At 39.7% G+C, this 9509-nt stretch overlaps 1 pseudogene; it reads right to left on the bottom strand.

Annotated features, from left to right (window-relative positions):
- Window positions 1-1494: 1494 nt before the first annotated feature.
- Window positions 1495-3274, bottom strand: LOC150021443 (ciliary neurotrophic factor receptor subunit alpha pseudogene; annotated as a pseudogene).
- Between the last annotated feature and the right edge of the window lie 6235 nt (window positions 3275-9509).

A 9509-nucleotide genomic window follows, 5' to 3' on the forward strand; every position in this document is an offset into this window, starting at 1 on the left:
AAACAGCATCATCTATTTTCTCAATACAATAAATAATTATACTTTTTGTAGGTGGTTTTGCAATAATATTGGGGCAGTCAACATGACATATGGCTCATAAAACACCTGCCTGCATAAATATATTTATAGAAACAGTAAACTAATTAATTCATTAAAGAGCCCCATGACTTATGACACATTATGCAATCCCATCAAATGAGATTTATATCACCTTCCTTGGGAAAACATTTCTTCATCAGCATGTAATCAGTTATTTAACTTAGAAAAGATGATAATGCTTCTTTAAAAACTACAACACAATGCTCTCAGAAAAAATAAGTAATCATAATGAAATGGTCCCCCTCTAACCATCTTAGTGAACATAGTATTTCAAAAGGATAGGATATAAATCTGGAAAATATATATTCAGAAGTCTATAACTCTCTCTTCATTGTCTTTTTCTGTCCATACATCCCTCTAGCTTCAATTCTAAATGTCTGTGTTTTATACTATATAAGTATTTGTGAATTTGACAGTAGATATGTTTAACATTAATAACATTGTCTGAATCTTGCATTTGTCAGCTTTTCTCCATCTGTTAGATTAGCATACCCTCTGCTTCTGCTTCATTCAAATACCCTAAAGCAATAATTTTTTTTCACAGAATTTGTATCTCTCCCAAAGCTACCTATACCATTCTGACTTCTGATGATTAGTTTGTCTGAAAAATCAGTTAGTGTTGTTCCCAGTTCTCTTTTAGACTGCTTTATCTTTTGTCTATTTAAAATATATTTTCTTTTTGTATTTGAGCAAGGACATATTCAGAAAAAAGAAACTTGGATAGCAACTGCTTTCTTCAAGTTTTAAATTTTACTTTTTTTTTTTTTTTTTGAAATGCTGATGTTTAATGAGAACACCCTGGACTCCCCACACCTGTACATACATCTGTAAAAATTTCAAATACAGCAAGTTACCATTGAGCCAGACTAGAAGGGACTGACAGGGCATTAAATACTGTGGTATAGGAGCAGGAAAAGGGAGGGTCATACAAAACAGGAGCAGAGGTGGGGGACTGAAAAGTATGGGTGCTGGGAGGAGGGGCATGGCTAGGGTCCCCCCAGTGTCAGGAGCTTATAATCTGATGGTGGCAACAGAGACCCTAGGACAGACAGGAGGCTGGGGCAGGAGGAAAAATTGTGAGTGTGAGGGGCTCCCCTCAGGCCACGCCCCCCCCACAAGGGCTCCTGGGAGTTGCTAGCACTGGAGGGTTGATCCAAAGGGGGCGGGTGGGGGTGGGGTGGTCTTTGGTGGGTGGGTTAGCTGCATGGTCCTCCTCTCCTTAGGGAGGGTGGAGGGCCAGTGTGGTGTGGCAGGACTAGGGGGAGATAGGCCCGGGCCCGCAGGGGTCTCTACAAATTGTGTCTGAAGAGAATGCAGAAGGTCCTGCCTGTGGGCTCAGCTCCGGCCTCCTGCTCCTCTGCAGGTGCACTGGCATGTCCTCATGGGTTGTCAGGCTCAGATCAGGAGACTGCTAGCAGTGACAGCAGCGGCAGCCAGGGCCAGAGTGACAGGGACACTGATCAAGAAGGGTGCTGAGGGTCCTCCGCCGCTGCTCAGCTCCATGGTGTCACGGGTCCTCGTGGAGGACAGGGGTGCAAGTGAGCTGGTGGTGCTGGTCATGGTCTCTGGAAAGCCTGGGCCTCAGTAGTGAGGTGTCATGGCTCCTCAGTCCAGGGGGTGGCGTGGGAAGCCACACTCCAGTCACTCCATGTCCCGATATCATTGTCCTTGGCCGCTACCTGGATGATGTACTTGCCAGGGTAGGCATCTGTGATGGTGTGTGCTGTGCCATCGGACAGCTCCACATGCTGCCACTGGTCCAGGATGAACGGTTGGTAGCTCAGAAAGAACTTGAGAGCAAAGGACTCAGGGTCTGGCCAGGTGGAGGGGGTCTGCCACGTCAACTGCAACCGGCGAGGGTTGCTGGGCACCGGCTGGGCTACCACATTTTCTGGAGGATCAGGCTTCACAATGGTGAACTCGTCGAAGGTGTAGCTGTGGCATTGTGGCCCAGAGCATTGCTGACACTTATCGAGACCTTGTACTTGGTGGTGGTTGTACTTGGTGGTGGAGAACAGGTGTATGTAGCGGATGTGGCAGCAGTTCTTGAGTGCTGGGTCCTTCTCACAGACCGTAAATTTGGAGTCATGCAGCACAGTCACATTGAAGGTGTTGGGGATGTAGGTGGGGGCAGGCAGGTGCCAGTTGCAGTAGAAGCCCTTGGGGTAAGCATTGGAGCGGCAGCTGAGCACAGGCTCCCGTGGTGGCAAGCCCACATGTAGGAGAACTTGGTGACACGGGTGCCAGGAGTCACGGTGGAAGCAGGCGTAGAGGCCACTGTGGCCCAGTTCTAGGCCACGGAGCACGAGCTGAGAGCCATTGAGCAGGTCAGGGGCAAGGTCTGTCCCGTTTACCTGCCACGTCACAGCTGCATTCCAGTTGGCTGTCCCACATGGCAGAGTCACGTCTGAGCCCAGGCGCTTATACTGCATGTGGGGTGCCTCCTGTGGACTGTGTCTCTGGGAGCAGAAAACGGCACTGGCAGCAGCAAGAACAGCACAGCAGGCCCATGGGACAGGTAAGAGGGGTGGAGCCAGGGCAGAGAGGAAGCAGGTGGCTATGGTGATGGTGGCAGCAGTGGTGGCAGCGGCAGGCTGGCAGAAAGCCCAGTCACACATTTTAAAAAGTAGGGAAGGACACCTGGGGAGCACTCCCAGCACCAGACTAGACCACTTTTTTTTTTTTTTTTTTAATAGCTTAGGTGCATTTTATAGGTTTTCTTTCAGACTCCTTCTACAAAAAAGTTGAAATCCAAGTCCCTAGAGGGAGAGTGAGAACCCTTCCCCTTTCCCCAGAGCTCTCCATACTTCTTCCCATGTTCATGGAGGTGGAGGGCTGACTACTTTTATCCCCCACCAAACCGCAGAAGGGAAAAGACCTACCACCTAGCAAACCTTTGCCTTCAGCCTCATCCCCAACACGGTGATCCTGGCTACGGGAGGCTGTGGTGAGAACTGTTGGGATCCAGCAGGAGTTCTAAACCCCAGAAGGCCATGGCCAGGGTATAATCTGTGAACATTTCATCCTCTAGCAACGCTGTTGGGCCCAGCACCTCACTCGCAGAGGCAAGCTGTAAATTCTCTGGGCAGGGAGGATTCAAGGACCGGGCCTTAGCCGGGAGCTGGTGCAGGTAAATGCAGTCAGACTTGAAGGGGCAGCGGCCATTCCCCCACATGAAGAATCGGAATGGGATCTGACTGGTCTGAGCCCTGAAGTTCTTGATGAGTTGCTCCTTCTCAGCCCCCTTGCTCACCCAGAATTTGTGGGGAATGATGTAGCTGGAATGGACACGGCACTGGGGACAGGCCTTGATGACATCCAGGGGAAGTCCTGTTGACTCTTCCGCCAGGTGTGCAGGCAGCCCAGGCAGTGGGCGTGAGTGCAGTTGGGCAGGATGCCAAAGATCCGCTTGGCCTCAGGTTTGTCCCACACCTTGTCCATGCAGATGCCACACATGACGTCCCGACTGTCCTGCTCCCACTTAAGGTCCATGCTCTGAAGTGAGGCCACAGGCTCCTGGGCAGGATCTAACTTAGGCCGAGACCCCTGGGAGTAGCTGTGGTCTCCAGCAGCAGATGATGGTGTCAGGAACTGCCAGGAGCTGCCACCAAGCTCTTCATTCTGATTTGTCAACCCCTGCAGGCCAGGCTCCGTGACCCAGGTGGCCCCAGCCCAACCGACAGCCACTGAGGGCAAGTAGGTAGGCTTGGAGCCCCTTCGGGTTAGCCCCAGCAGGGGTCCCGGCATGGTGACAAGTGGCTCCGAATGGCAGCGGCCCCACGGCAGGAGGCCAAGGGGCTGTGGGTGCTGATACCTGCATCAATCTCCCTGGAAACAGAAGCCTCGCTGAAAGTGTCTGCAGACTTGGGACACCTTCCTGTCTGAATGGCCATAGGGAGTGGGCTCTGCCCTCCCCGGCACGGGTGCTGCCATCCAACCTGGCAGGGTCCATCCAGCTGCAGCCCCTAGTGAGTCTATTTAAAATATATTTTCTTTTTGTATTTGAGCAAGGACATATTCAGAAAAAAGAAACTCGGACAGCAACTGCTTTCTTCAAGTTTTAAATTTTAGTTTTTTTATTGACACATAATTGCATTTGTTTTTACAGTCAGAATCATTTGCAAAATTATCAATATTTTATAGAAAAGTTCTGCCACTTACTAAGTTCAGTAACATGCAGGAATAAAAAGCAGATGTTGCTTTAGCATTATTTAATAAGATACTACAGTCTCACATCATTCTCACAAATGTTCTCAGAGTAGTTTCAAAAAATAGGAGGAAACAAAGCAAGTGTGATTTTTTTAAACAGTGTATTGGGAATAAAAATTGGCATGACAATACACTAAGTTCATTGCAGTAATTCTTCAAACTGTATGCAGTAAGAACAACACCCTATCACATCCCAGATAAATGTCGTGAATGGAATATGTTGGAAGAGTTTGCCTCAAAATAAATTGTATACTGGTAAATTAATCACTTTTCCCCCATAAGCCAGCATTAAAAAAACTTAGAACAGGGTTATTAGAATAATTTAAATTATAGCTAATTCCGAAAAAAATGATCACTATTTTTAATAAATCAGTAAATATTTGATGCTTTAGGAAATTTTTCTAAGGTAATTGTGTTCAAAGATGTCATATATTCAGTTAAAATATGGAAATCATTCATAATTATAAATTGAGTAAATTGTAAGCTACATTGATAATCAAATATGTTCAATTTACTTTATTCAGAAGGATCTCAATAATTAATATTTTAAAAAATCTCTCCTGTATAACAATTGTAATTTTTGTCATTCTTATTGCATCTAGTAGATCTTGCTAACGCAACCTACATAATGTACACATTAGTTATTTAGTAAGAAACAAAAATCTATTCTTCATGAATTTAGATCAGCTGAAATAAATCTTCAATTTATTTGAATTTTCTTCAAGGATGAGGTATTTTGGAATGTTTTTTCTTTAAAGAATATAATCTTAAAAATTACATAATTGACTCTAGAAATATGTTATGCATAATTTTTCTTTGACACATGAATTCCTGTACAGAAAGTGTTAACTCTGAATTGACCTATTATTAGCTTACTTGAAATTTTATGTTAGAAAGAATTATGTTTAAGAGAGGTAAGTAAAATAATACATCTGTGCTACCAGAATGCCCATGTCCTAATTCCTAGAACCTGTGAATATGATACCTTATATTGTAAAAGAGAACTTGCAGGTATAATTAAGGTTAATTGCCCAGAGATAAAATTATCCTGGAATATTCTGGTGAGTCTAATTTAATCACATGAATCCTTAAAACTGGAGGACCTTTTCCAGTTGTTAATGGAGAAAAAGATTGAGGGTAGAAAAGGGCCACAGAGAATGTGTGTGGCCTCTAAAAGCTGGATGAGGAAAGAAAATGGATTCTCCCATGAAGACTCCAGAACAAACAAAGCCCTGTCAACACCTCAATTTGTGATGTTAAATCACTGTGTGTGGTAATTAGTTACAAATGCAATAGGAAAATAATAAAAACATATATAAAACTCTAAAATTGATATTTTTATTTTTAAATTTATTTTATTTTAAAAATTTTATTGAATTTATTGGGGTGACATTGGTTAATAAACTTACATACATTTCAGTTGCACAATCCATAATGCATCATCTGTATATTGTATTGTGTGCTCACCACCACAAGTCATGTCTCTTTCAAACATCATTAATGCCCCCTTTTTACCCTCTTCTACCTCTCCCCACCCACCATTTCCTCTGTTGATCACCATGCTGGTGCATGTGTCTATGAGGTTTTTGTTTGTGTTTTTACTTATTCCCTTGACCTTTTTCACCCATCCTCCAAACCCTCCACCCTCTGACATCTGTCAGTCTATTCTCTGTCATAATGAGTTTATTTCTATTGTGTTTGTTAGTTTATTTTGTTTATTAGATTCCATATATAAGTGAAATTATATGGTACTTGCCTTTCTCTGACTAGCTTATTTCACTTAGCATACTACTCTCCAGGGTTATCCATTCTGTCACTAAAAGTAAGATTCCTTCTTTTTTATAGCCAAGTAGTATTCCATTGTATAAATGTACCAAAGCTATTTTATCCTCTCATCTAATAATGGACATTTAGGTTGTTTCAACTTCTTTACTATTGTAAATAATGCTGCATGAACATAGGGGAATATATAAATACACACACACACATATGTATGTATATATATATATATATATATATATATATATATATATATTTATTTATTTATTTATTTATTTACTAAGAGAGAGGCAGAGAGAAACATCAACATGTTGCCTCGAATACATGCCCTGACTGGTGACTAAACCCACAACCTATGCATGTGCCATGACTGGGAAGTGAACTGGTGACTTTTCACTTTGTGGGACAATGCCCAACCAACTGAGTCACACTAGTCAGGGCTATTCTATCAAATTAGTGCTTTAAGATTCTTCAAATATATTCCCAGAAGTGGAATCATGGGGTCATAAGACAGTTCAATTTTTGATTTTTTGTGGTACTTCCATAATGCTTTTCAGAGTGGCTGCACCAATCTGCATTTCCACCAACAGTGCATGAGGTTTCTTTTCTCTTTACATCCTCATCAACACTTGTTTTTATTGATTTATGAATGATAGCCATTCTACAGGTGTGAGGCTATAATTTCATTGTGGTTTTAATGTTCATTTCTCTGATGATGAGTGATGATGAGTATCTTTTCATTTGTCTATTGGCCATCTGTACGTCGTCTTTGAGGAAGTGTCTATTCAGGCCCCTTACCCATTTTTATATTGGATCTTGTGTTGTTGTTGTTGTTTGTTATTGTTGTTGTTTCATGTTGAGTTATAAGTTCTTTATAAATCTTGGATATTAACCCCTTATCAAATGTATCATTGGCAAATATGTTCTCCTATTCAGTGGGTTGTCTTTTCATTTGGTTGATGGATTCCTTTGCTATGCACAAACTTTTTAGTTCAATCTAGTTTCATTTGTTTATTTTTTTCTTTTGTCTCCCTTGCCTGAGAGGAAAAATCAGAAAAAAAAAAATTGACACTAGAAATATATTAGATTTTACTGCCTTTCTTTTCTTCTAAAATTTTTATGTCTTTAAATCTAACATTTAAGTCTTTAATACATTTTGAGTTTATTCTTTTGTATGGTGTAAGAAGTAGGTCCCATTTAAAATTTTTTATATGTATCTGTGCAGTTTTCTCAATACCATTTACCAAAAAGAATGTCTTTACCCCATTGTAAGTTTTTGCCCCTTTTGTTAAATATTAATTGAGCATAAATGCATGGGTTTTTTTCTGAGCTTTCTATTCTGTTTCATTGATCTATATGTCTGATTTTATGTCAGTACCATGCTATTTTGATTACTGTTGTCTTGTAGTATAGTTTGATACCAGGTAATGTGATTCCTCCAACTTTGTTATTCTTTCTCAAGATTGCTACAGCTATTTGTATCTGTTTGTGATTCCATATAAATTTTTGGAATATCTGTTTTAGTTCTGTGAAATACACCATTGGTATCTTGATAGAAATTGCACTGAATCCATAGACTGCTTTGGATAGATAATATGGACATTTCAATTATGTTAATTTTTGCTATCCATAGAGATCATATATGCTTCCACATATAAGACAATCTCTTCTTCATTGTCTTATAATATTCTGAATATAGTTCTTTTGTATCCTTGGTTAAATTTATTCTTAGGTACTTTTTTGAAGCAATTCAAAATGGGATTGTTAGTTTCACCTTATAATAGCTCAATATTGATGTACAAAAATTGCAACTGATTCCTAGATATTTATTTTGTATTGTACTTTACTTAATTTATTCACTAGTTTTAGTAGTCCTTTGGTGGTATCTTTAAAGCTTTCTATATACAATATTATGTCTTCTGCAAGTAATGACAGTTTTATTATTCGTTTTAAATTTGGATGTATTTTATTTATTCTTCTGTCTGATTGCTGTGGCTAAGATTTCTAGTATTATGTTGAATAAGAGTGATGAATGTGGAAGTCCTTGTATTATTTCCAAAATTAAAGGAAACAGTTAGTTTTTGCCAATTGATTATGATGCTGGCTTTGAGTTGTCATATTTTTTGTCATGCCTATATTATTTTGAAGTATATTTTATCTATTCCCACATTACTGAGAGTTTTTATCATAAATGTGTGTGGAATTTCATGAATTTTTTTCTTAATATTGATATGATCTTGCAATTGTGTCCTTTGTTTTGTTGATGGGTTATATCACCTTTATTGATTGGAGGATATTGTATCTACCTTACATCGCTGGAATAAGTCCCATTTAATCATGGAGTATAATCTTTTGACTATATTGCTGGGTCCAGTATGTTAATATTTTGTTGAGCATTTTAACATATATGTTTATCAGGAATATTGGCTTATAATTTTTATTCTTAGTAGTGTCATATCTAGTTTTGAAGTTATGATAATGCTGGCCTCATAAAATAAGCTTGGTAGTCTTTTCTTCTCTTGAATTTTTTGGAATAGTTTGAGAAGGATAGGTATTAGTTTTTCTTTGAATGTTTGCTAAAATTCACCTGGGAAACCATCCAATCCAGGATTTTTATTTATTGAGAGGTTTTGTTTATTTGTTTGTTTAATTACAGCTTCAATTTATTTTTTAAATAATAATCTATTGATTATGCTATTACAGCTGTCCCAATTTTTCCCACATTGTCTTCCTCCACCCAGCACCCCCTCATTCTTTCAGTCCCCACACCATTGCTTATGTCCATGGGTAATGTGTAGCTTCTTTGGCTACTCCATTTCCTGGACTGTATTTTACATCCACATGGCTATTCTGTACCTACCTGCTTGTACTCCCAATCTCCTGACCTCTTCACCCATTCCCCAACAGCCCCTTCACACCTGGCAACTGTCAAAATGCTCTCCATATCCATGATTCTGCCTCTCTGTTCTTGTATATTTAATTTTTTTTTAGATTCAGTTGATGATAGATATGTATTTTTTGTTATTTTAGTGTTCACAGTTTTGATCTTCTTTTTCTTATATAAACCCCTTTAACATTTCATATAATAAAGGTTCAGTGATGATGAACTCCTTTAGTTTTTTTGTCTGGGAAACTATCTTCCCTTTGTTTCTAAATGATATCTTTATTGGGTAGAGCAATCTTGGCTGTAGGTCCTAGTTTATTATTATTTTGAGTATTTCTTGCAATCCCTTCTTGCCTAAAAAATTTCTTTTGAAAAATGAGCTGACATTCTTATGCTAATTTACCTGTAGGTAACTAACTGCTTTTCTCTTACTGATTTTACAATGCTTTCTTTATATTTAACCTTTAGCATTTTAATTATGCTGTGTCTTGGACTGGGTGTCTTTGTATTCATCTTGCTTGGGAATTTCTGTGCTTCC

Source organism: Furipterus horrens, unplaced genomic scaffold (genome assembly GCF_987537825.1).
Source record: "Furipterus horrens unplaced genomic scaffold, mFurHor1.1.pri manual_scaffold_1, whole genome shotgun sequence".
Lineage (NCBI taxonomy): Eukaryota > Metazoa > Chordata > Mammalia > Chiroptera > Furipteridae > Furipterus > Furipterus horrens.